Here is a 27,338-nt window from a genome sequence, read left to right as displayed (position 1 = left end):
GCATGATTTCTGGGACTCCTTGACCCAGCAGCCCCAAAGGTTATGGTTCCAAAACCTGTTGGCAAAGACTTATTGAAAGCAAAGGTTAGAGTAGGAAAACACAGTACTCAGCAGACAGAGGGTCAAGGTGAAAGTCAATCTTCCTGATGCTGTGGCCCTGGGTCAGACTTCCCCTTTGCAGAGACGGATAGTGCTCACTCAGAAGCCCTACATATGCAAACCAGCCAATCCAGAGCCCACTGCCCCTGTAAACATCTCCCTATCAAACCGTCACACCTCAAGTCACTATTCCCCCATCCTAAATCATCGTGGAGTCAGGTTACCAGACAACTGCGGACAGTCCCCATGCCCCAGCGCTCACTGATGACCCAAACCAGCCAGGACAAGACCTGCTCACCCTTCCTCACCAACTGCTTCCCCCAGAAACCATCATGAAGGTCCTTGCCCACATTTTTCTCCTCTTTTGCTCCTGATCAACGTAGTGATTCCCAATGAGGGCTTGTGTGGCATGGTGCGACCCTCCTCTTGGGAACTGAGAGCTTTAGACTATATTTTCTTTCTTTCTCTCTTTTTCAGTTGTTGATGGACTTTATTTTATTTATTTATATGTGGTGCTGAGAACTGAACCCAGTGCCTCACACATGCCAGGCAAGGCTCTGCCACTGAGCCCCAGCCCAGCCCTAGACTGTGTGTTCAATGCAGCCATCTGCTGATCTGTCATCCCATGACCCCCCCCATTAATACAAATCTATACCTTAAAACATCTGGAAAGGATCTCAGAGCCATAGAGAATATTCTTTCATCTGGCACAGTGTACCAGAGCCCGCCAGGGGGAAGCTGAGACCACTTCTGTGCCTGGCACCTTACCAGGTCCTAGGGAGTAAGCAGAACTGACAGGCTACATGTGGTCAAGTCACGGTGAGCTCTGAAAGCTCTCAGCTGACTTCTCACCTTTCACATTTGGGGATTCTTTCTGCACCTGAAATTGTACTCTAAGGCCTCACTTAATAGCAATAACGTGATTTATCATGCCTATCCCTATGCTCCATATTCACATTCAAGTTGGGCTATCTCAGGATCCCTAGGTAGGAAGTAAAAGAAAATCTGAAATGCAGAATTTGAAATTTTTTAAGCATTGACATAGTGCCCAAATGGAAAACCCCACACCTCATGTGTTGCCTTATAGTCAAAATGCAGACACCCTAAACATATTGTATAAAATTATCCCCTGGTTATGTGTGTTGTAGTAATTCACTTGCAGGTCATCATGGGAAAAGAAAGAAGAAGAAGAAGCAGAGCAAGCAAAGCAGCAGCAGAAAAAAGTCCTTTATTGTGTACAAGCAATCTTTTTCTAGTATTGTGAACAAAGAAGGCAGCCTTCCAACATCAATGAATCGGGTCTTTCAGTTAATTAAACATAGCATACAGAAGTTTTACTTTCTAATCAGAAGTGACCCACTTCTCATGACTAATCTACTCTTGACCTAGAGTATGCTGAGCTCTGCTCTTTGTTTAGAACAGATAAAAATTTTTTTCTCAGTGCCCTCCTAGCCCACTTGGCAGAACATCCCGTTTGCAGGCAAGTCCTCCCAAGGACAGCAGACACCGCGTTTTCAAGCATGTCTGCTGTTACCTATCTATACCTTGAGAGAATATCCTATTTGCAGGCAGACTCCATCAAGGACAGTAATAGTAACACAGTTACCTCTGATTCTCTACAATGTGTATATAAAACGTTAATGAAATTTTGTTTGGGCTTGTGTCCTATCCCCAAGATATCTTTGTACATGCACATATTCCAAAATTTTAAAAAATCAAAACTTGAAACATTTGTGGTCTCGAACATTGTGGATACTCAACCTGTACCGCTGCTTTAAAGACATAGAAGCTGAGGTGTGGAGAGACAAAGTGACTTACTCATAAAATGGGCTAAATATTTTTTTGAAAAGTTAAAATGAATTGCATCTCTGAAAGTTTTGAACTATCTCACTCCTAGACTATGAAACTTTGTAACTATTGGTTTAGTGTATGAAGGTGGATTCTGACAATTAATTGTCAATTTTCCAATCAGACACCATTCAGATCCCCAAGTAGTGGAGAGTTGGGCAGCATCAAGTCTTGAGGAAGATGTGGAGCAACTTGGATGCACATTCTACAGGAGTATCCAGGGAATACAAGAACTTTTACAAGCCAAAAGTTGTATAAACCCTACCACAGAAATCTTTCAAAGATTTGTATCCTCAAGGGAAACTTGCAGTGTCAGGAGATATGCATATGGATGTTTGCTGCAACATTATTTGCTTTAATCAAATGAATGGAAAGGATGAAGTGCACATCACCAGTTAGGTGGAAGAGATATGTGTGGATATGTGTGGAATAGAATAATATACAGTAATGAAAAAGAACAAATTGCAACTATAAGAAGCAATGTCCATGAAAACCTAAAACATAATATTAGATAAAAGAAGTATTTCTGCACAAGAATATGTGACCACAAAGTTTCCATTTATATAAGATGCTTAAATGTGCAAATATGCAAACCTAAACAGATTGTTTAGGGATATAGCATAAAAAGTTGGCATAGATACTAAGTAATATTCATAAAATCTGAATAACTTTTATATAACAACATAATGAGCATGAATTGTCCAATTTGGTTTTTAAAATGTCTTGGTTTTATTTTTCCTCTATTAATCTTCCAAAGATAGACAAACTTAAAATATTTTGGATTTGTAGACATTTCAGCTTAATATTTAGCTGGAATTTCCTATGTTCTCAGCATTTTCCCCAATACAGCATTTTGCATAGGTCAGAAATATCAGCAATTATTTATTTAAAGATGGCTTCGTTACTATTTGGTCAACTTTTTACACTTCATGTGATTCTTTTAAAAGTTTAAACATTGAGGCATGAGTTGAAACAAATTATTAATTTGGAGTTAGAGCTTGAGGATGAATGTTTTGTGAATACTAAAGCATCAGCTCTATTTGTGAGCTGGCTGACAACCCAGTGCAGCTGAAAATACCAATTAATTTTCAATAGTACAGCTCATCAGAAGAAGAAGCAGAACTGTCCATCTGGACACCAGCAGAGACCCCGTGGGCTCCCGCTCGCTGCATTTCAATTACATTTAGAGAGAGAGACAGCAGAATTGCCTTTTCAGACATTTGGAAAACTTTCCCAAAGTTTTATTTGATTTTAGTGGCACATCCCATTTCTAGCTTGGATGAGGAGTGGTTTATTGCCAGATACCACGGAAAATATTCAGTGATTGTGAAAGTTTAACTACAAAAAGCATTTCCAATAACTCTGATTTAATTGGCATTACATTACTCACAAAGCAGTCAATTAGCAGAGTTTGTTTTTTTCCCCATAAATAATGTACAAGTGGTTGGGCAGGGCTTGCTGCCATACTGTAAGACCATAACAGGTTCTTAATTCTTAATGGAATCAATAGGTTAGCTGATGAAAGACTATTCTTTGTCAACCCCTGGGTGACCAGAGCGTGGATCACTCCCTCACTGTATCTCTGGCTGCATCAATCTCCCAGAGGACTCTGACCTTGCCCACCAGGGATTGATATGCCAATGGCCAAGTGAGGAAGCCCACACACCTACTCAGACAATTTTCTCCAGGCTCCCTAGAGTCAATGCCATATGACATTTAGAGTACATCTCAGAACATCCCAGGAAAGAAAGGGATTTTGTGTTTGTTCTCAATGCTATACAAATACCCTGGGAAAGTTTATTATGGGTGGTGGGTTAGAAAGTTAAACTGGGCAGCTACCAAGGGCAGAGGTGGGGACACAAGGTGGGTGACAATGACAACAGCTTGAGTTAGAGAAGAGGGTGTCTTCATCCCTCTCCCCGCCCCCTAGTGTGTGTGTGTGTGTGTGTGTGTGTGTGTGTGTGTGGTTATGACAGAGCATCTGAGACTGGATAATTCATAAAGAACTAAAATTCACTTCTTTTGGTTCTGAAGGCTTGAAGTTCAAGTTCAAGGTGGTGGCAAGTCTGGGGTGTGGGGAGGACTGCTCTCCACTTCCAAAATGGTACCTTGGACGCTGCATCCTGTAGAGGGAGGAAGACAGTCCCTGACATGGAAGAGCAGAAGGAGAGAGCCTGCTCCTAACCCCCTTTCACTGTGGCATTGATCTGTCTGGGAACCTCAGCCTTCCTGCCCTAAGCGCCTCCCCTTAGAACTCGCCCCCAGTCCTGCAGCACTGGCCATGAGGCGTTCAACACAGGAATTTTAAAGGAGATGGACATTCAATTAGGGTCACATGTGGTAAGATTTGGGAAGGAGACTTTTTTACTGATGAGTTTCAAGTAAATGCCAGAGAAAGAGCAGAACCTAGAAGGACCCTAACACTGCGGCCCACATGGATGAGTTGCTGGAACTGCTGCTTCTTAAACCAGACATGATTAAAGGAAAAGAAATCCTGGAAATAAAGACCAGAGTTTGTTTTTATTTTTATTTTTTTGTACCTGGAATTGACCTCAGGGGCACTCGACCCCTGAGCCCCATCCCCAGCCTTATTTTGTATTTTATTTAGAGGCAGGGTCTCACTGAGTTGCTTAACTCCTTGCAGTTGCTGAGGCTGGCTTTGAACTTGCAGTCCTCCTGCCTCAGCCTCCTGAGCCCCTGGGATGACAGGTGTGCACCACTGTGCCTGGGTTGTTTTTGGATGTTTTCAGTTTGAGGTGGCATCCAGATGAGGTCAGCCTGAAGCCTGGAGGAGACAATGTAGTGTTGGAAACCGCAGAGACACTAGCTGTGACTGGGATTTAAGTGATGCTGTATAGGGAGAGGGCGAGGTGAGTGAGGTGGTCAAGGGCAAAGTGCAAGAGCCTCCAAGCTTTAGGACAAGTTGTGGCTTTAGCAACAGGTTGTCAGTTCACTCTTCATTAAAATTCCACTTGACCCACCCCAGCCCCAGCCACCTGCCCCTTCTCCTAGAAAGAAAAGCAAAAAGAAGTGTCGATGGGGTTTTCTTAAATGTAAAACCAGAGAAGAAAAAGAAACCTTCCTTTCAAAGGCACAGCAGGATGCGTTATCCTTGGCTGTTTAAGATAGCAGCTAAAGCAGGGGCACGATGCCCACTTCATGGCCCTTCCCCAAGTCCACACCTGCTGACCCCCTGGCCCTGGGGAGCTTGTCCAGCCACTGGAACCCTCCAGGAAGAAATCTTTCTGTGCAAGTCATGAAAACGAATTCAACTGATTTATATAGCTTAATTTCACAAGTAAGAGTCTAGAAGAGAGGGCAGCGTAGGGTCTGGTGTGGACCTGTTATGTCATCAAGCACTGACCATCTCTCTCTCCCCTGGTCCTGACACTCTCAATGTGTGCCTTGTCCTGCTGCTCTCCCCTCTTGTCCTAAGGTAGCGGCGACAATCTGAACATCAGCAGGGGGACAGCACCACTGACCACTGGCAAAACAGGAGTGAACATCTACTCTCAATTTTTTTTTCAGTCAGTGAGGAACTTTCTCCCAGGTTTCCTCATGGCTCAGGGACCAGAATTTGGTGCCAGCTCCCCACTAAACCAACCCAAGATAAAGGATCATCAGGGTGTTGTGGAGATTTGGCTCCTAGACTGGAAATGACCTGGCAGAAAGCACTCAGGGTTGGGGCAGGGCCAGGGCTGAGGCGGCAGAGGACGCAGCAGTGATTGCCTAGCCTCAGAGCCCAGCTGGGCCCAGCCAGTGAGTGTCATCTTGGAGGAAGGGAAAGAGGAATCATCTGGAGGCAGAGCCTGGGTAGACCCACTCCATGTGCACTGAGGAGCACAGGCCATGACAATGTCCACCAACCCTCGACCAGCCACGGGAGATCCCTGGGCTCTCTCCACCCTGTTGAAACAGATTCTCCTGATCACTGACAGATTTTTGCCTCCACCAAACTTGAGTCAGGCTCCTGGTTCTTTGCTCAGCCCACCTGCTTCTTCCTTATAAAATCCAGTTTAGCCAGAACCCTACTAAGTCAGGTTATCAGGAACTCCTGGCTCTCAAAGTCTAGTCCCCTGTCACTTCCCATCTGGTTCCTCTCCCTCCACCAACCCCCAGGTGAGGCCTTGTCCCCCTAACCTGTCTTCAGCAACAGTCCTGTTAGGCTGGTTTAGCATGGGATTTGTCCTCACCCAAACTCAGTTGGAAATTTGATACCCAATGTAACACTGTTGAAAGCAGGTGGAGGACTGGGGGGCCATTGAGAGAGGGATGCATGGACTTCCTGCAGGAGGGAAGGGTAGAGCTATGGCAAGCATCCATCATCTGAAAGCAGGGCTGCCTCTTGTGCTTCTCTCTTCCACAGGAGCCGGCTGGCCCTTATGCATTCTGCTGTGGACTGAAGCCACACAAGACCTGACAGACATCATACTCTGGGACTTCCTGGCCTGTAAGCTTCCAGAACTGTAAGCTAATAAGTCCCTGTTTTTTTGTTGTTTATTTGTTTGTTTGTTTTTATTACCTAATTTGAGGTATTTAGTTAAAGCAAAGGACTGAGACACCCCTGAATTGTATGTTCATTTTTCCATGCACCAACCCCCACAAGGATTTTGTCTCTGAATTCCCACAGGCCCATGCTGGACTTAGAGCTCAGACTTTCTCTTTCACAGCAAATTCCATTGTGGCAAGTCCCCATACCCATCTCAATAGTGTCCCTCCCCTCACTCTTGAATAAAGCCTCCCTTATGGTGTCCTTGAATATTGTTTTTCTAACATGGAAGAGAGAAGGGGGACTCTGCCATGTGTAGCACAATTGAAAGATGAATGTTCTTTGACTCCGATTTTTTTTTTTTTTGTCACTGTGACCAAAAGAAGGGACAAGAAGAATATAGAGGAGGAAAAGTTTATTTGGGCTCATGGTCTCAGAGATTCAGTTCATGGCTGGCCAACTCCACAGCTCTGGCCTGAGGTGAGGCAGAACATCATGGTGGGAGGGCTTGGTGGAGGAGAGCAGCTCAGGACCTGACAACCAAGGAACAGAGAGCTTCACTCAACAGGGACAAAACACAAAACCCCAGGCCACACCCCCCTTGGCCCACTTCCTCCAGTCACACCCCACTTTTTATAATTACCACCCAGGTAATTTATATCAGTAAATCAATACACCTATTAGGTTATAACCCAATCATTTATATTATAGATGATTAGATTATAACCCAATCTCACAACCCAGTCATTTCACTTCTGAGCAGTCTTGCCTTGTCTCCCACATGAGCTTTTGGTGGGTAACCTTATATCTAAACCATAACAGATGTGCATGTATTTCAGCTTGTGAGTTATTCAGTCATTCATTGAATATACTAGCTGCACACCCAGTTGTGCCTGAAAATGAGTTAATTGTGGGTGTAAACACTATGGACTCTCAGCCTATAGAGAGATAGGGACATCCACTAAGTTGATTAGAGAGAGGCCTGGGCGGAGTTCTGGGAACGCCTGGAGAAGTGAGACACAATATGTTCCTGTAGGAGTCCAAAAAGAGACAGAAGAGCTTTCCAAACATGGAAGTCAGATCCCAGGCTGAAAACTTAATGACTTCATTTTCACACTGCATCTAGGTCCCCTGCAGCTTTATCTGCAGTTCATCTTGTGATGTGCAGGGAGACGCTACATTTCTGCTTAGTCTGGGTATGAGTTGGAAAAATGCCATGGGCGTACAATTAAGAAATCAGTTGATATTTGGCATAAAAATTAAGCACATCTAAGCCCACACTTGCTGAGGTTGCCTGCCAAGGGTCTCCAATAGAGAAGTAATTCCAGTAATTTGCCACACACCACTAGCTTGACCTCACCTAGTTGTGGAATCTAAAAAAGTCATACAGAAACATTCTGATGGTGGTCACCAGGGGCTGGAAGAAGGGAAAACCCAGCAGATAAGGGCAGAAAGATACAATATTTCAGTTCTGAAAGATGAATCAATTATGGGGATCCAATTGTCTGTGGCTAGCAACATTGTACTGTATGATTAAAATTGCCACATAGAGACCCAAATGCTAAGAAGCCTTCTTCCTTGAGACAGCAATCTCAGCAGAACCCTTGCTCCTGGCTCCTGACTCCTGTTCTAGCAATATAACTCTGAGGAGAGAAAAACAAATCAAGACAAAAAAAGAAAAAAAGAAAGTAGCCATGAATACAGTAGACTAATTGTGCACACTTATTCACAACATGTGAAAAGATAATACAGTAAGCTTAAACTTAATTATGGAGGAAAGAGTTCTTAAAATGTATCCGATGGGAACAAAGGATGGCAGAAAACAGACTAATTTAGTAAATGCATAAGAAGAGTTTTTCAGAGAATTTGCTAACAAGGCAGGTTCTCAGGACGTTTTTATTACATAGTTCGTAAAACATATTTTTCTGAACAAAGAGTCAAAATAAGATACAAAAGAGGTTATTGTTAACAGCATTTAACTCACTGAGCTGAATTCCTGTCACTACTGTGCTATGGGGGTGGTGTCCCTGCCTGTGATATCTTCGTAACTGCTTAAGGAAAGCCTTTAACTGGGAGGATGGATGGAGCCGTGTTTATTTTTTAATTGCAGTGTCTAGCAGAGTGCCCTGGGTAATGCCGTGGAGACGCCCAATCAATAGTTATGGAATGGATGGGATGGAAATGAAGAGAGAAAAAGACATCGAGAGTTCAGAACAAATGGAAGAGTCGGGTGGAGAGAGAGGGCTGAGTCCCGGGGGTGGGAGAGGGGAGTGAAAGTGAATTCCATCTGCTTCTTGATCATTCTGCGTAGACTCAACCCTGCTCCTGAAGATGGATTAAGATTTCATGGGGGAATTTACATTAAACTAGAGGAATTACAAAGTGTCAATGTGGTGATGCAATAACAGGATGGGGAATAGTTAGCTCTTCTTTTCAACCCTAAGAGAATCACCAATGGAAAATGGTAGGAAAAAAACATTTTTTTTTCAGTCCAATCAGGATAGGAATCAGGTTGACAACCCCTGGTAGGTTGTACACGCAAAAATAAATAATTAACACTCCCAGCTAGGCACTCACTGCCTTCCAGGTACTCCATCAGAAGTATGGAGTGCTGATCTATGCCTTAGGATACTCAAATCTGACTAAAGTCATGATAGCTATGCTTTCTTGATTGCTTACCATGAACCAAGAAGTATTGCAATCAACACGTTGCATGGATTATCTAGCTTGCTTTTCCAAGGAGGGATGAAATATTTACAAAGTCAAATCTTAGGAAGCATCTTTTTTGTTGTTGTTTTATTGGGGCAGGGATTGAACTTAGAGGTACTCCACCACTGAGCCACATCCCCAGCCCTATTCTGTATATTATTTAATGACAAGGTCTCACTGAGTTGCTTAGCACCTCACCATTGCTAAGGCTGCCTTTGAACTCTCAATCTCTTGATCTCTTGTCTCAGCAGCTTCCCTAGCCACTGGGATTACAGGCATGTGCCACCACGCAAGACTGTTTGTTTTTGACTATGTAGCGTGGTAACATGTTCAGACTGCACTTATCCAAAGTTTGAATCTCTGTGAGGCAAGATGAGGACATCTTTTGTCCTTGAGATGTGTCCAGGAGTATTTCCTGGATGGGCTGGGCCTTTGAGGAGAATGATGTGGTGTCCCTGTGTTTGAAAGGACAGAGTTGGCCACATCTTGCCCTTTGAGGGAGAGGATAATGCAACCTTAGTAAAGCCTGGAAATACAACTGAACGCACATAATAATTACTGATGTCGCCATTGAGTACATGATATATCCTTGAAATTGCACAAGTTGTTTGATGGGGTTGATCCACAGAAGCAATGACGGGCTCCACACATCCTGAAGCACTTTGGGGACACAGTGGCTTGGGACACTATCATCAGCCCCTACACATTCATTACAAGTCTTTGTCTCTGGTGATCTGTGCCTCTGATTTTTATTGAATAAACCTATACGTCTCCTGTCATCCCAGCGGCTCTGGAGGATGAGGCAGGGGGATCACGAGTTCAAAGCCAGCCTCAGCAGTGTAGCAAGGTGCTAAGCAACTTTGTGAGATTCTGTCTCTACATAAAATTTAAAAAGGGCTGGGTATATGGGTCAGTTTAAGTGGCCCTGGGTTACCTAAATTAATTAATTAATTAAGCCAACCTTCTTGTCTGGCATACTCTGGGGGAAATGATCAAGGTAATTTTTAACTGAGGAGCTTACATCCCACTCCACAGGGTCCCATTATCCACCCTAGTTTTAGAAATGACCCACCATCTGGTCCCTCACACTCTGAATGAGGATGACTGTCAGGATGACTCCAGGTGATACCCCTAGCTCCTCAAGAGTGGGCATTCAGGTCACTTCACACGGTAAATATGTGAAACTTTTATTGTTCCAAACTTTTGTTCACACTGTGTTAAACGGGACTCATCACAATTATGATTTTTTTTAAGTCAATGAAAGGCTCATAAGTTAGTTCCTTGATCAGCTAATCCATTGTAGACATGGGCTTTATATTTTCCATATAATTTAGGCCTAAGGGGTGAAAGAGCCAGCGTGAACCCCTGAGTGAGTTTGCAGAACTGTCAGCCCATGTGTGGAGATGAACACTTTCTTTGCTCCCCACTGGTTTTATCTCTTATAGCATCAATGGCAGCCACCAAGCCTTATTCCTACGCCTTGGCTTTTCAAAGTGTGGTCCCTGGACTCCCTGCGTCTGCATCTGCTGGGAATCTGTTACCAGTGCAGATTCTCAAGCTCTCCCTGAGGCCTACTGAGTGAGAAACTCAGCCCTAGGGTTAACAAGTCCGCCAGGTGTTTCTGAAACATGTTCAGGAGATGCCCATTGTCTCACACCCCCAGGACATAATTCAATGGAGAATATTAGTTTACATGTGGCTGCCTTCACTATGGGCTTTGTGTGATGACTGTCACACGCAGATGATTCACAGGCATGACAATCAGTGCTCACGGAATCCTGAAAGGAAAGCTTAATACATACAGGCAAATGTGCATGTCCTGTAGCATGGGGAAAACCTAGCTTCAAATTATTGAATTATTGACAATTTAACTTTGTATTCTGAGCAATCAGGCCATGGGTGAAAGCAATACAGTTATGGAAGATTTGGCCAAATACCTAATCTCTGTCTTAGGTAGATTCTGAAGCTGTCAGGGTTGTTTCCTTGGCTCCTCTTGAGTTGTAGGCTGTAAATGTTATGAAAATCATGCTCAACAAGATACCAGGCTCCGATAACCCTGACCCAGGGGAGCTAGTGCTCTGAAGTTCCGGGTCCCAGAGCTGAGGTCACATAGAGCTTTTGCAGTATATTTGACATCATTTCTCTTAACAACATTGTGGGGATGGGTTTCTTGGCCTACAGAACCAAGGACCATGTACAGGAATTTCATGATAAGTAGCTCACATTTGCAATGTCACCAGGAAGTAACTTTCACCACAGGCACCAGTGACTCAAGGTGACTTGAGTTGACCTCCCTACGAGGAAGCTGTAGTTCTAAGAATGATAGCCTAGGAGGTTATGGTTCAGATAGCAGTTAATTGGCCTAGCAACTAAGTGATGCAGCTACATTCCTACAGATTCAGAAAGTTACAAAGTCTAAGAAGAAAGGACTCTTTTCACAGGCAGCTGTTGAATCTCTGGCCTTAAGAGCCTGGCACCAGTGTTTACATTTCAACAGGGAGTAGTCAGTCTCCTGGAGAGGCTACTTACAATCCAACCCAGGTGAATCAGGCTGAGAGCAGAGGAGTGGAGTTAACCCTCTCCCCAGGGTTTGGTTCTTCATTGTTATTTTCTTATAATTTCATTTTATAGCCTGGTCTGATTTTTCCATCATAGGGCACCATGATCCGTGGGCACAAGACATCTGTGTCACAGAACAGTCCACTCAATTTTAAAGTTCCAGCTTGATCATCCCATTCACCCTCTTACTGATCTCTGAAGTCTTCTCATTTAAAACTTTCTGTAGTTCATTTTTATGCCATTATTCTTAGAAGGGAAATTGTCCCATTTTCCTTTAGGATGCTGATTGTTGTGTGAAACTATGTGGATCTAAAGTGCCAAATAATTCCAGATGTGGGTTTAGAGATGTGACTGCAGGAGGTGGAACCAGATCTAGCAGAGCCCCTGATGACCAAAGGCTGTGTTTACAGGTGGCAGGATCCCCAGATGTGGGATTCAGTCAACTGTCACCGCCAGCAGTAATCTACCCTCAGACAGGGAATAGCTTTGGGGTTAAAATGAATTATTTCACTAGTATAGACTAAAAATAATGAAGTTATTGATAAATAAGAGTTTGTTCATTTGAAAAGCTCTAAAGTGTTTAAAATTTGACAGATAAGTGGCAGTGCTCAGCATGAGGCATGCCCGGAAATAGAAAGGCAGGCTTTGATTTTTAACACACTTTCAAATTCAAGCATTGGTTTTCAAAGGAAATTGCATCAGTTAGACATATAAAATTTCATGAGCTCTCCCAGTATTTCTAATTACCTGACATTTTCTTACTTGATATAGTGTTTCAGCAGGTCAAAAGTATAATTTTCCATGTATGTGGCTGTTGCTAGGAGCAGTTGCCCTTTTCATACATACAAAGAAAAAAAAATTTGCATTCCCAGAGAGATCTTGTTGGCAGGGCAGAGGAGGGAGCCATGTTGGAAGGCAGAGCCACCAGGACAGTGCGGCCACGGGCGAGCGCGCTGGATGCGCCACACCTGGGGTGGAAAACTTGCCTCTATTTGATCCACTATTTCTGACAAGTGCTCAGAGCATAGTTCCTAAATAAAAAGGAAAATGCTAGAAGCCTGAGTTTTTTGATAAATGGAATGATGAAATCTCTGTATGTAAGACGATGACTTGCCAGTGGAAAATATTCTGGCCCCTGATGAGTCTGTGTACGTAAAGAATTTTGTTTACTTGCAAATAAAACACTAAGAATGATTAGATGTTGATTAACTCACATAAAAGTCCACATAAGCATGTACCTGTGTGCATGCATGTGTGTGCATGAGACAGAAAAGGAAAGAGAGAGGTGATCAGGCAGCCTTGCATAAACCAGGTTTAAGAGTTGACCCTGGCAGGTTGGTAGATTAACTTTTTCTTCATAAAGCCAGTAGGTGATTGCACTTGAACTCCTTTTCATCTCTCTCTTGCTCTCTTGTCTTTGCTGGATTCCTACAGATCTCACACGGCAATGTAGACTTGCTTCTTTATCAAGCAGCTACCCTCAGCTCACCCACTAGGATCTCAGGAGAAGAAACTTCCAAACATTGCTTTCACGTGAAAGGCAAAGTGGCCAGGGAAAGGAGCGATGATGGCATTTACCCTAGTTAGAGATCATCTCTGAATTAAAAATGATTTGAAATTAGGTCACTTCAACAGCTCCTGGATGCAGTGACAACTAAGTTGTGGTTCCTGCATGTAAATGACAGCCACATTCATTCCGGCCGTTAAGAGGGAAAGACGTTCGCAGGGATTCATTTGAGAGATTGAAGGAAAGGTAGCAGAATACAACAGTTACTAATAGGGCACTATGTAAAAATGTGGATGTGTAACCAATGTGATTCTGCAATCTGTATTTGGGGTAAAAATGGGAATTCATAAACCACTTGAATCTAATGTATGAAATATGATATGACAAAAGCCTTGTAATGTTTTGAACAACCAATTAAAAAAGAGAGAGAGAGAGTGACACACTCTACTGAACAGGCCTTGGGAAAGCCATCATGCCTACCTTTATCTAGGGGGGTGTTTGCACTGTGAGCCCTGCACAGAGAGGCCTATGCCAGTAGCTGGCAGCACTGCATACTCCCCTGATGCCACACAACCCATCCTGAACACAGTCCACCAGTACACAACAAAGGCTGGGTGAGAATAGGAAGGGAGGACCAGGGGTGGGAGTGGACTTCTCTCAAGTTTGTTTCCCCCCTACAATTTTTATATTGAGACCATATCCAAGAATAGGAATCTGCTATCCAATTACCCAAAATGCTCAAGGCTTTTTTTTTCTTTTTATTCTAAATCTTCACTACAATGTACATTTTAAGTGTGGGCATTAATTCTGGTATCCCAGGAGTCAAGTGTCCAACATTCACTTCTTTTATTTAACTTGAGGACACTTTGACTTTGGCGCATTATCTCAGCATAAATTTTGGAGAAGTTTCTGGTTTTCCAAAAGGATTAACCTTGTGAAGGATTGAAGCAGATGTGTGCGCCCCACCCCCCACTCACCCCCAAACCCCTGCTTCCTGGCTGCCATGAACTGACTCTCTCTCTCTCTCTCTCTCCCTCTCTCTCACTCTCCCTCTCTCCCTCTCTCTCTCCCCCCACCCTTCCTGGCTGCCAGGAACTTAGCACGACACCACACTCTTCCACCATGACATGCCACCATCCCTTCAGAACTCCTCGGCCTCCGTCTCCCCACCCCATCTTCCACATCCCACTAGCAGTTGCCTCACATCAACTAATCAAAGCAGGGCTCAAACCTTATGAGTCAAACTGCTGCACTTCAACTAGCAACATCAAGTTTAGAAACCTTGGAACAGAGCCAGCCTCCATACCGCAGGGTCTGTCCGTTTTCCTGTGTAGCAATCTCAGGGTCATCACTTTCCCTTTTCTTTTCTTTTTTAATTATTATTATTAGTTGTTCAAAACATTACAAAGCTCTGGACATATCATATTTCATACATTTGATTCAAGTGGGTTATGAACTCCCATTTTTACCCCATATACAGATTGCAGCATCACATCGGTTACACATCCACGTTTTTACATACTGCCATACTAGTGTCAGTTGTATTCTTCCCTTTTCTTAAAATGATATAACCACCACCTTGTTCCAAGTCATCTCTCTGAGTAGATGTCTTCCCATCTGGAAGACAAACAGAGAAAGGCATATCGAGTTAAACACTGTAACAAATAAACAGATGATCTGTAAAAGACACTGCCACTTTTCCAGGAAGATTTTGTGTGTGTTTGTGTGCCTGTGTATTTAAAGTGAAAAACCATGGCCCAAGTCTCATGATTAAAATAGAGATAAATCATACTGAGAGCCTGAATTCAGCCTTTTTTTTCTCTCTTTTTCTTTCTTTTTTTCTTCTGGTTCTTTCTTTTTCTTTTATTCTTTTTCTTCTCTCTTCTTTTTCTTTTTGGCAGCTGTAAAGCATAAAATAGAAAGCTATAGTGAATTTCCAACTTGACTTTTTACCTCCCACTGGTTGTAATCAGGACGGGTAGCAACCAAATGATAAAGTGGTCAATTCTTCAGAAGAGGGAGGCTGAAGAATGATTCATCCATTTCAACACTCTATGCGGATTTTTCCTCTTGAGTTAAAGATCCTGCAACAGATATCATCAAGATGTGGGGTGTTGTGAGACAGAACATATGCTGTGGTTCGGGTGGGTCTGGAATGTCCCTAAAATTTTATGTGTTAGAAGCCTGGTGCTCACGGCAGCAAGGATCAGAGGTGGGGCACTGAGCGACGATGACTAGGGCTCTGACCTCACCAGGGAATCAGTCCATCTATCCAGTAAATGGCTTCATCCATTGATAGCCACGTGGACTCCTGGGAGGGAGAAGTAGTTAGAGGACGTAGATCATGGGGGTGTGGCCACGGGCTCTGTCCTCCTCTTCCTCCCCACCCCAGTGCTTCCTGGTGGCCCTGTCCTGAGTTGCTTCCCTTGGCCATGCCCTTCCACCACACTCTTCTGTCTCTCCTCTGACCCAGAGGAATGGTCAGCCAACCACGGACTGAGACCTCTGATCCTGGGAGCCAAAGCCAACTGTCCCTTCTCTAAGTTGCTCTTACACTGCACATTAGCAGAAAGACCCAGGCTGGAGCCATCCTACCCTCGATATGAAAATTACTTCTGTGTCTTGTGCTTTTTCTCCATTTTCTTAGCTTAATGTAGCAGCCAGCTCTTTTGAACCCAGTCTGTGAAGGTCGCAGGAGAGACCAGGACACGGCTTCATCTGAGTTAGGGATTCCTGAGCCCCCAGGATTCTCTTGTGTTCTCTCACCTCACTTCAGCCCATGGACGGTTCTGATCTTCCCAGGACATTTGCTTCAGCTGTCAGAATCACTCCGTGGTTCTCACCAAGCCACAGCCTGTGAGCTGATTTAAACACTCCTGACTCTCAGGCTTTTATCTCAAGTGACTTTTGTGTGTACTATTCAACCAGAACAGCATGGTGCAGATTCCTGGTTTCCTTACCCAACCTCAATCCTAGGTTATTTCTGACATAAAAATACTCTGTGACTCCTCCAACACACAAAATACCGAGGCCACTTTTCCTTGAGGAAAAAGTGGTGAACTGAGCTTAAGCTTGATGCTATTGGGCCAGAAGCTTCTTGTTTATAAACATGACATTCAAACGGTTATTTTGGTCATTGTAGTGGATGAATAGAAACAAGAGGCTCCTTGGCTTTCTCTTCCCTAGGGCTCCTTTTTCTAAGAGTTGTTTCTTCTTTCTGGGCTAGAAGCTCACCACCACAGTGCAGTTTGCTATAAAATCCTTCATGATGACAAGTTTTGTTTTGGTTTTGGTATCAAGAGGTGCTTAACCGCTGAGCTACATCCCCAGCCCTTTTATATTTTTTATTTTGAGACAGGGACTTACTAAATTTCTTAGGGTCTTGCTTAGTTGCTGAGGCTGTCTTTGTACTCTGATCCTCCTGCCTCTGCTTCCTGAACCTCTGGGATTACAGATGAACACGACCATGCCCAGCCGACAAATATTCTTGACTAGTGTTATACAGGACAATTGTTTGGATCTGCAGCAAAAGATGCCTCATCATCCCCCGGTATCTGTGGGGTTGATTCCAGGATGCCCTTTGGATGCCAAAATCTGCAGATGCTCAAGTCCCTTTACATAAAAGGGTCCAGTATTGCATAGAACGTACATGTATCCTCCCTTATATTTAAAGTCAACTCTTAATTACTTATCCCTCATGCAGTGCAAGTATTATATTAATAGTTGTTATATTGTATTGTTTAGGGACCAAGGAGGTGAAAAAGGGCTGTGCATGTCCAGGTCAGGCACACTTACAAGCAATCCTTTTGGTCTGCGGTTGTTGGACTACAGATGTGGGATCTGCAGATACAGCGGATGGCTGTAGGTGTGGCAGAGCGCCTGCAGCCACCAGGCATTTAGCATGTCGTGAAGTCTTCCTCTGCCCTCTGATGTACTGTCATTAACATGCAAAGGCATGGTTTAAGTGTCACAACTGTGAGAGCCCAGTTTCAAATCTTTCTTTCCTATGATTAGAAATAACCAGGCGCTCCCGGAGAACCAAATAGGTGCTTGAAAGTGGATGGGCCCTGCCAACCTCTACTGCTAGCAGAAGGGCACACTGTGCAGGGGTTAGCAGGCAGCTGCTTAGATACGGAACCAAGGCAGAGCTGCCCTTCACTCTGATTGGAGGAGTTCTGGATTACGACCTCCGTGATTGGCTGATTTTAGAATTAGGGCGGGCAAAAGGGAAGGGCTGTGATTGATTCAGTCACTTCTCACCCTAAGACTTGGTGACGATGAAGGCTGGCTCCCTAATGACAGTCGCAGTCACCCTTGGTTTTCTTGCCTGTGGTTTCAAGTCACTAGGACAGGAGGTGGGTAATTAAACAGGGAACATGGGACTGTCGTCTTTAGGACTTATCAGGATATTAACTTCCTAATATTTTCCATTAATAAAATTCGTTTACATTGTGAACCTCTAACTTCTGCCACAGAGGCCAGAGCTGCGCGGTCACATCTTAGCCGCCAGGACTTGAGTCAGTTATTCAGCTGCTCCGGGGTCAGTTCTGTTCTTACTTGTAAGTGGTGTGTTGTAAGCTGGCTTTGAGGTCTCTGGTGTGAATTAGAACCAAGGAGTGTCAAGTCAGTGGTGGGAAGGGGACTGTCCTGTCCCTCCTACTCAGGATCAGCTGAATGCCTTTAGGTGTTCAGTAATTAATTTGTGTATAAATATATCCTCATTGACACCCTGTAAATGTCAACTGTCATTGTAATGTAATAGATCACTGGATGACTTACTACCATTAATAAAACTCCAAGAAAGATATAAATAAGTTAAATCAGGGTTTCTTCTGAGTTAGCAAATAATTACTTTCTTTAATATTTAATTCGCATTCATGAATATCATAAATAAGAGTATTATTGCTTAAGAAATATGATAAACATTTGAGGATTGACACTTGATTAAATGATCAATGATCAACTTTTCTCCAATGTCTTTCCTTCTTTTCTTTCTTTTTTTTCTTCTTTCCTTTCAGTACTAGGGATTGAACCCAGGCCCTAGCACACTGAGCTGCAGCCCTTTTTATGATATTTTGGTACAGGGTCTTGCTAAGTTGCTCTGGCTGGCCTTGAACATGTGATCTTATTGCCTCCCAGAAGTGTGTACACCACTGTTCCCAGCCCATCTTTTTGTTTTGGGTACCAGGGATTGAACCCCGAGTGTTTAACCACTGAGTCACATCTTCAGCCATTTTTTTTTGACAAGGTCTTGCTGAGCTGCTTACGGCCTCATTAAGCTGCTGAGGCTGGCTCTGAATTTGCAATCCTGCTGCCTTGGCCTCCCAAGCTGCTGGGATTACAAATTTGTACCACTGTGCCTGGCTCATGTCTTTTTATATTCTATTCTAATTCTCCTGCCATGCTGAGGACAGGGATGTTGATCACCCAGCCTTCAATCAGGTGAGGCTTCCTGTTAGATACTCTGATATCGTGCTTGGTGGCATGGAGACAGACATGGCATGTGGAACATTGTACAATATCTATCATTTCCTGTCACTTCTCATCTTCCCTGGCTAAGGACTCAACCTATCCACTTGAATCAGTGTTTTTACTTTTTATTCTTTCTAATTTTCCTCTTTCCTGTTTTTGTCCCTCAATGTGTCTTATTTCTTTGATATTTTCTATTTTTACTCCTGCTCCATCTCAGGATGGCTAGTGGTCTCTTTGGACACTGTTTACCCAAACTGAGAACCTCAGGGTTAGGACTGAGTTAGAGTCTTGATCTCCACTCACTGTGGTCATGAGAAAAATAGATGTCTAGTATATGGATAATACAAATCACGGAGGACACAGAGCCTGAATTCACATCATGTCTCATGACCTTGATGTCTAGGAAAGGACGCAGGCAAGGAAACTGGTGGCCAGAGAATATCAGAGAAGGGTTGAAATGCCCAGGACCCTGAGGAAATCCAGAGGGGCAGGTGTTCACAGGGGAACCTTGACAGCTGGGGGAGATCAGCAGTGGGTTAGTACTATTTTAATTTTTTTATTTTAAAAGACATTTTTCTATCACACTTCTCCCAAGATAAAATCTCTCCAGAACTCCCCATTTTGCTTTGCATAACTTTTTAAATGCCTTACTTTTGCCTTCAATGACACCTCCAGTATGGCTCCTTACCTCCTTCGGCTTACACCTGCCCCACCTGCTCCAGCCCCCTCCAAGCCCCCCTCTGCTCATAGTTTTCCACACGTGCCCCTGATGTTCCTGCCCTTATCCCCTTGAGCTGCCTGCACCAACCTTTCCTCCCATTTAGGCCCTAGACTGACCTGCCCTTCCATCCCTGCAGCTGTGATACTACAAATCCCAGATTAAATTCTACTTCTCCAGGAAGTCAGCTCCAACTCCTCCCTGGAGATTCTCCACAGAACAAAATGTGGTTTTCTTCACTTTGGGTGCCAAAAATTTGAGACTCTCTAGAACGACACCAACTCACTGAAACATTTTATAGCAGGGATTTAGATTAGGTGCCTTTCTAGAAGCAGTGACTCTTAGCTCACCATCTCTGACTTCATTTTGTACCTGGCTCCTTTGTTACCCTAAACTGTGGGTCACATTCCTGCTCAGCTCTGCACAGAGGTATGACAGTCATCTAAGGAGTATTCATCTGCAGACTAGTAATACAAGGTCTATTAGCCCTTTATTGACCTAACCCATCCTGTCCCCCTTGAAGACTGAGGCAAGATTTGAACCAGCACTGAGTGGTCAACAGACCTCAGTCTGACCAAGGCTGCTTAGAGAGGCAGATCTCTGGCCTCTGCCTGTCCTTCCTCTATTGAAACCCAAATCTCCTGTCAGTACCTGAAGACAGAACAGAGATGTTGGGTCTGGCTTGGCCTTCCCAATATAGATGCTTCGATCAAAGTTTCCTTTCTTGCTCTCCACCATGGCCTTTCTGCTGCATGTTTGGAGCAAGTGGCTGGATCAGGTTTGTTGAAACCCCTAGAGTCAGACCTCTGGCCTCGGATGCCAGCAAGAGTTTGGGAAGAGAAAGGATGAAGAGTAGAAAGTGAAGGAACTTTGATTTTGAGGGAATTTTAATCCCCTGGGGGATTATAGGGTCACCTATGGTATGAAATTGCACCTGTGCTGTTGATAGGGAACAGACTGGCACAAGTGTGGGAACATGAGTTTAAGGGGCCCACTGTGCTGACCCCCACAAGTCAGTCTTTCTTTCTTTCTTTCTTTCTTTCTTTCTTTCTTTCTTTCTTTCTTTCTTTCTTTCTTTCTTTCTTTCTTTCTTTCTCTCTAAAGCAATTTACCTGCAACTCTGCCTGGCTTAAATTCACAGAATATGTTATATTTCTCTTGATATAGGAGCCATAACTCACTATGGAAAAAAAACACACATCACCACACACAAATGAGGCCTGTGGCAGGTTATTTTTAGGGCCCAGCTAGCCTGGTAAGCAGACTGAAAGGCATTGTGTGTAGTTTTTGGCCCTGAGATGGGGGCTGTCTGACTCCCCACCATGAATGTGAATTGGAACCCCACAGAGGAAGCAGTTGGATATTCTTTGTACACAAGCCAAACTTCAGGATGATCAGGATACTCATCCAGCATGATTAAGTGGGCCCCTTTTGCATGGACACCCCAAGTATCTTTACTACTCTTACAAAGTCAAGCAACAGTCCAAGGAGCCTTTGTGGATTGGCTGAATCCATTTCCCCTCTGATCTCTTATGAATGAACAAGAACAAAAAAAAATTGGATTTCTTTTTTTAAATATTTTTTAAAAGATAGAGAGAGAGAGAGAGAGAGAGAGAGAGAGAGAGAGAGAGAGAGAGAGAGAGAGAATTTTTAAAATTTATTTATTAGTTTTTGGCGGACACAACATTTTTGTTTGTATGTGGTGCTGAGGATTGAACCCGGGCCACATGCATGCCAGGCAAGCGAGCTACTGCTTGAGCCCCATCCCCATCCCCCCCAAAATTGGATTTCTTACAAAAAAATGGGGAAAGACAGAGAGGAGAATCAAGGGACTCATTTCAGTAAGGTAGAAAAGTTTAGGTAGTCATTAAAAATGGGATTAATAAACCAGGCACGGTGGCACACACCTGTAATCCCAGTGGCTCAGGAGGCTGAGACAGGAGGATCATGAGTTCAAAGCCAGCCTCAGCAAAATGAAGGCATTAAGCAACTCAGTGAGACCCTGTCTCTAAATAAAATGTAAAATAAGGTTGGGGATGTAGCTCAGTGGTTCAGTGCCCCTGGGATCTATCCTCCAGTACCCTCCCACACCCAAAATATTGGATGAATAAATCAAATGTTAATGGGGTAGAAACAAAGGTGTTAATGTAGTCCTTTGGGAGGTTAGATACCCTCTGGATGGTATCCCATGAAAGGACCTTAAATGAGTCTACTCTACTTACCCCAGTTTGGAGGAATTTTGAAAGCCATAAAACAAAGGTCACAATAAGAATATGGAGATGCAAGGTGGATTGACGTGAGGTAAGCTTGGAAGGCAATGGCGATGTTTAAAATAGGCTTTCCCTGAACCATTGTGTCTCTTTACCTGTGAAAAGGACAGTGTATCTGATTGGGGAACATGGCTCCGACCCAGCATCATAAAACAGAAGGCTTGTAAGATCTGCCCTTCAGGGACTGGACATGTTAAGTGGGAACCAATAAATTGCCTGGCCCTATGCACTCAAGAACAAGAATTGAGGTGCTTGTTGAGGTGGTTTCTCTGAGGTACACTATCCCTGTGTGGAGTGTAGACGAGGCTTATGGCAACAGCCTGTAAGCACCTCCCAGAAGCAACTACTGGTACTTTGGAACAGAAAGATTCCATTTGAAGGACAATTACTGGCTTATGACCAGAAATTAATCCAAATGTCTCCTGTGACCGACAGACATAAAATAATATTGAAACACAAATTATTACCATTATTTGGTTGATGTTGGAGAGATAAATGCTCCAACCAAAGGACAGTGACTAGAAGAATCTTCTAAAAAAAAAATGGAAATAGTTGGTACACAAGGTTCAGGGAGTCTTAGTCTTTTCATGTGATATGACAAAATGCCTGAGATTGGGTGGTTTATAAAGAACAGAAATGTATTCCTCAGAGTTCTAGAGGTTGGAAAGTCCAAGATCCAGGAACCAGCAGTTTTGGTGTCTGGTGAGGGCCCATTCCTCAGAGATGGTGCAAGCTGGGTGTTCTCACATGGCAGAAGGTGGAAGGGCAAAGGGGGATGATCTGGCCCTCACCAAACCTTTCATAAGACACTCCGCATGCTGACTGGGCTCTCGGGACTTCATCACACTCTTTTTTGTTGTTGTTGTTACTATAACATTTTACTTTTTATTTACATTAATTATAGATCTTGATTTTATCACATTCCAAATTTTTCTAATAGATAATTAGGAATACAAGATGAGATAATAAGTTATTACTGGATTAAGCAATTTATTTATTTATTTATTTTTATAGATTGATCCCACCACACAGGGACTGAGTTTCAGACCATGCTGAGGAGAGTGTGAGGAGTTACTCAGTCCCTTCACCACCGAGTAGCCTTTTCTCCCCCACAGCTGGCCCTTGACCTGAGGTGGCCAAGCCAGAAGAGCAATGGACAAGGGACCTGATGAAGGGATGCCAAGAGGGCACGGCCCATGACAATCACTGTAGGAACTGGAGGAGGGCATTACAGTCGGACACATCAATTCCTGTCAGAAAATCACCTCTCCAAGACCAGAGGAAGTTGGATATCTCCATGGGCTCTCTTGAGTCCTCACTCAGCTCCAGGAAATGAGTGGACTTTGAGGAGCTGCCACACAGCAGCCAGGAACTGAATCAGACTCACGCCTTCTGTCTCTGCTGAGCACAAAATGCCACTACAGACGGCTCTGTTTGTCAACAGGAGGGACAGAGACTCTGGATGGCTAAGGAGCAGATTCAATATGAAATTCAATATGACATCAGAGCTTTAAAAGCACCTAAGAGCAAGGCATGCTATTGTATGTTAGCTCATAATACCAAATGCAGGGGGAGGGTGAAGCCATACATTGCTGAAAGCTCTCCTGTGGTGGAACTTGACAGAACCGAATGGAGCCCTGCAAACCTGAGAGGCTGCACCCTGGGAGACATCCTGGTTATAGAGTATGATGATAGATTAAACTCACTGTTAATGATTGAATGAGATTTTAGCAATATAGCAGCATTTTTTACTTATTTTTAGAGTTACGTATACATTTTAGCAATATGGCCAGCATTTTTGGTAAGACTATAATACTGTTGGCAATCAAAATGAATTAGAATATTGAGTTAACTGCTTTCTATCCCTGACCTGCATTAGAGTCTCCAAATCTGGGGCATTCTACAACAAAAGCCAGAAGATAGTCTGTGATATACTAAAGAATTTGGCAGGGCTGGGATTGTGGCTCAGAGGGAGAACACTTGCCATTTTACCAGGTTTTCTAGTACATTACAAATCCCCACTGGCCTGGGAGCTCCTTGAGGAAGGGATCACACTTTACACTTCTTTGTCTTGTCATAGTAAAAATCTCACAAATGGATCAGCAGTACAATCTCACCTGTATGAGATGGGTCCCAAGATTCCCCATATGCCCCAAGGCTGCCTGAAATCATGATTAGCCTCAAACTCAACACATACTCCCTTTTTTTCTATGCATGCATACCTATGATAAGTCTTAATTTATAAATTGTCACAGAAAGAGATTAACAGTAATGAAATAGAACAAGTATAACAACATGATGGAATAAACATCGGCTAAAACTTAGGTATTGTATATTTCTGGAATTTTCCACTTAATCTTGTCAGCCTGAGGTTGACCGTGGCTCATTGATGCTAAACAGTGAGGGGATTTACCCTTGGGAGGAAGCCCAGGCCAACAGCCCCAGCAGCCTGGTGCAAATGTCACCCCAAGGGCCACCCCCCACCCCCAGGCCTGGGGCAGGACTGTGCCTCTTTGAAACGGAGGTTGATCGATTATAAAATGGGATACATAGTGACATGAGACCATTTTTGTGGTAATAATGAGAGGTAAAGTCTTTAATATGCCTGGTTGTGTGCTCCATGAGGGTTAGCACTCCCTAATGGTTAAAAGAACAAATGGATTCAGGAAAATATGAAATGTAATTCATGTTTTGCTTTGTTTTTATTTGTTGTGGTTTTCTTTTGCATATTTTTATGGGTACATTATAATTATACATAATGGTGGGGTCCATTGTTACATATTCCCACATGCACACATTGTAACTATAATCTGACCAATGTCATCACCCAGTACTTCCCCTTTTGCTCCCTCCCTCCTTCCCTCCCTTCCTCCCTGGGTCCCTTTCCTTTATTCTACCAAGCTACCTTTCATGTTCATGAGATGCCCCTCCCAAACCTTTCTCTTGTCCTTTTTTCTCTTCAGTTTCTACATATGATGTTGTTTTTTATTTTTTTTTGCAAGAGTGATATTTCTTTTTTTCCCTTGAGAATAAGAATTTATTAGATTTCTAATGAGATTTCTAATAACTCTCCCTATTCCCATGAGTTACACGATGCACATCTCCTTTTTTCACTCAGAAACAGGTTCCTTATTCTTTTATATTTTTAATTTGTTCTAATTAGTTACACATTTCAGTGGAATGCATTTTGACACATTGTACACAAATGGAGCACAACTTCTCCTTCCTCTGGCTGAACATGATGCAGAGTCACACCAGGTGTGTGATCATACATGTGTATAGGGTAGTAATGTCCATCTCACTCCCCATCCCACACAACCTCCCCTCCCCTCACTCCCCTCTGCCCAATCCCAAGTCCCTTCATCCCCCATCCGCCTCCATAATGGGTCAGCATCCACTTATTAGAGAAAACATTTGGTGTTTGGTTTTTTGTGGTTTGACTTATTTCACTTAGCATGATATTCTCAGCTCCATCCATTTACCTGCAAATGCCATAACTTCATTCTTCTTTATGGCTGAGTAATATACAAGAGTGATATTTCTTAAATGTCATTTAGTATTTGCAATCCAACAAATAGCATTAAGCTTTCTATTTGTTTTGCTTAAATAAGCAATAAAACAAAACAATTATATCTTGCTTGATGTTTAAAAGTGCTTCTGTTATGTGGAACAAATGTGAAAACATAAGTAGACCTGCTTGAAACAACACTCTAAGTTATCTCATGATTAAAATGTGAGTTTCTCAGATGCTTACATTCTGTGCTAATTATCTTGGTCCATCAGAGCCATGAAAAAAAAAAAGACGAGAGAAGTCTATTTTAGAATGAGAAAAAGGCAGCAAATTAAAAAGATCATGGTGAAAATCTGGAGGAGAGAAAATCATGTGCACTCATGACACAGACGCCACAACAGCTTTATTTTCTCTTCCAGTTTTTGCATCTTTATTTGTGAACAAAATGATTCATGCAGCTGTCCATTGGCATTCCAGAATTACAATGTTAGAATGTAAATTAGGGTAGAAATTAGGAAGCAAAGTCTGTGAACCACTCAAAAAAAAAGTGAGATTATATCCCCACTTGGTGATTAGCCTGATTCATCAGCAGAGGCAGAAGCCAATCATTCCAAAACCAGCTTGACACAGATTCCTTCAAGGTGCTGAGAAAGTCAAGTTCCAAAGCTGTTAAACATGGGGGGAAAAAAAGAAAGAAAAATGCCCCAGAACGTCACAGTAGCCATTTTTTATCACATTAACACAAAGTCGTTTTTTTTTTTTTCCAAACTAGGAGATATATTAAATGGGGATTGGAAATTAGATGCAGATTTTTGTGCTAAAACCCACATAGTGACTGATGTCTTCCAATCCCACTCAGCTGTGTCCTCGCTGGGCCCCCGTCTGTGTCATTCTCAGTGCCTCTGTTTCTCACCTGTAAATCAGGGTCATGACAGCACCTACCACACAGGGCTGCTGTGACATGAAATGAATCATTTGATGACCTTAGTGATCATACATGACACCACACAAGCCCGGGACGTGTTTTGATTGTGGTCCTCCATACTCACCTCTGAAAAATGAAGACAAAGTTTTTACAAATTACTGTGAAATAGATGTTTCAAATTTCTAAGGTGATGTTTGAAATCAAATGGCTGTAGTAGCACGGAGGTATTTGACAGAACAGCTTCCCGTCTTTGCCACATTTGGTCCAAGTTCCTACTGCTCTTCATTTTTTCTTGCAAGAATTAATTCAACTGCATGTCTCAGAAGACAGCTAAGGGCACTGAGCACTACTGTGCAGACTGAGGGGCTTCTTTAATGTCACGGGGCTGGGCTCCCAGGCAGTACATGGAGACAGGTCACACAGGGACAGAGGGTGTGGCAGGCCACTGTTCTACTTCCATAAGCCTTAGAGGATGGGGTCTGGAATTGAACCACAGACCTAAGGTGGCCCTACCTGCTACTTATCCTGCCCTGAGCCTGTCTCTGCCTGAGCAACGGGATCACACCATTGGTAACTTTTTAAGGAGAGTAGATTGCATATAAAAATAAGCTCCATCCAGTTGTTTCAGAGACTAACATTCAGCTAACATAAAAGCAGGACAGATATGGATATGAAAGTTATACTGATGATACTATTTACAACAGTCTGAAGGTGGGAGCAATCTCAAGGTCCATCAATGACTGGAAAAAAATGTATTACATCCACATGGTGGAACATTAGTCCATCAAAAAAAGAATGACGTCATACCTGAAAGAAAAACATGATACTTGAAGGAAGCCAGACGCAATAGGCCACATACTGTATGATTCTATTTATAGAAAATCCCAGAGAAAAGAGCAGATTCATGGTTTCCCCCAAACTGGGAGCAGAATAAAGAGAGATTGCTTGATGTGCACAGGATTTCCTTCTCAAGGGATGAAAACCTTTTGTAACTACCTAACTAAAGGTGATGGTGGGATGATATCGTAGCTCTAGTAAATGCCACTGAGTTGTGCAGTTGAAAATGGTTAATTTCATGTGCACGGATCTTATCTCAACTTAAAAAAGTACAGCAAGGGTGACCCTGATAGTGGAGGCAGGTCTGTAGGAAGGAGAGAGGCCCCCATGAGTGTCAAACTGTCCTTTCAGAGAGAACAGGTCTTTGGCTGTTGGGGGAGAAGTTGGATCTGTG

This window comes from Ictidomys tridecemlineatus, chromosome 13, assembly GCF_052094955.1.
Source record: "Ictidomys tridecemlineatus isolate mIctTri1 chromosome 13, mIctTri1.hap1, whole genome shotgun sequence".
Lineage (NCBI taxonomy): Eukaryota > Metazoa > Chordata > Mammalia > Rodentia > Sciuridae > Ictidomys > Ictidomys tridecemlineatus.
Note: the sequence above shows the minus strand (reverse complement) of the source record.